General features: G+C 31.9%; 1 protein-coding gene across 3 annotated transcripts in view; it reads left to right on the top strand.

The window, feature by feature from the left end:
- The window catches only part of LOC105567119 (aryl hydrocarbon receptor nuclear translocator-like protein 1), a 69,227-nt gene that overhangs the window by 4,208 nt on the left and 63,669 nt on the right, over positions 1–1,350 (top strand). The gene's annotated exons all lie outside the window — the stretch shown is intronic.

Here is a 1,350-nt window from a genome sequence, read left to right as displayed (position 1 = left end):
AGATGTTCTAAGGAATCTGTCATTAAGAGGACCTCCGGTGGTTTTAGTACACCCTGTATATATATATATATATATATATATATATATATATATATATATAATACTGAATGATAGCGTTGAAAGTTACACACGATCTTGTCATAAAATATCTTTGAACCGATAATCAGCTATTATAATCGTATCTGGGATAATTGTTATCAGTAGAATTTGCATTTTATTAATGTTGCATTACATTTGTAGACTTACTTTATAAGAGAAATCATAATGCGAGATAAAAAATTAAACAAGGCCGCTGTAGACGATCTATATTTATAGCATAAAATGCGAGTTTATTGAAACTATTGTACAATACGATATATGGTTATCGCAATCGAGAGGGGTTTTTTTTCCCTAGGATTTAAAATAAAGTATTATAATAAATCCCGGTGTCTCTCGCATCACTTAAAAGCTTATAATTTATCCCATTGTTAGTGACACTTTGACTTGCAAATGTGACATTATCGCGCATGGCCACCTTCGGAACTGATAAGTTTGTGCACAAATAACATTCAAAGTATGAGAACTCACGTGTCACACGTGACGATAATGCTGACTATTGTAGAAACCGACGACTGTTAAAAACGAAACGTGGTTAACGTGTGAAACTGAGCATTTTATTGTCCGCAAGACTATTTATAATGCATTTATAATTCAATCTCTTTAGCTCTAGCTATGTCGTCGGACGCAATACAAGTTAATGTTGCCAATTGTACAAAAAAATTCTAGAACTTCTACCGCGAAGTATGACTATCATCGTGATTGTGCCAATTAGAAAATTATTAAAAATCATTGGGTCGAGAATTACGTAAAAACGAACAAGCGTGTGTTTGTAGTTAAAGATTTTTTTTATCGTTTACGCGACTAAATTTTTTCGCTCCAGTTTCTAGGTGGCTTTTTATTTATTTTCTGAAACTGTAAAAATAATTCTAAAACTTTTATCGGGAAATGTCGCTTATCTCTTTAAAAGTTATAAAGTTCTGGTAAAAGGGAACATGCGAGTATAGCAACTATGAAGACATAGAAATATTACATAGTATTGCCACAAATATTTGCAATGTATTTGGTTTTGTAACTTTTAATTTGCTGTGTACATGCACGCGTAGTTGTGCATTTGCACATTGGCGAAATTTATTACACGGAAAAAAAGATGATGTTGTATCAACAATATCAGTATAATTGAAATAAAATGGTTGAAACAACGTTAGTATTAACGAATGAAAAACAGCGGGTAGCTTTCTGAATAATCTGAGTATTTAACGCTTAAAATTAAAATCCATACACGGAAAAAAACATTTAGCTGCTGTAGCTAAA

Source organism: Vollenhovia emeryi, unplaced genomic scaffold (assembly GCF_000949405.1).
Source record: "Vollenhovia emeryi isolate VEMERY1.0 unplaced genomic scaffold, V.emery_V1.0 DF939140.1, whole genome shotgun sequence".
Classification (NCBI taxonomy): Eukaryota; Metazoa; Arthropoda; class Insecta; order Hymenoptera; family Formicidae; genus Vollenhovia; species Vollenhovia emeryi.
Note: the sequence above shows the minus strand (reverse complement) of the source record. Positions and strands in the feature narration are given on the sequence as shown.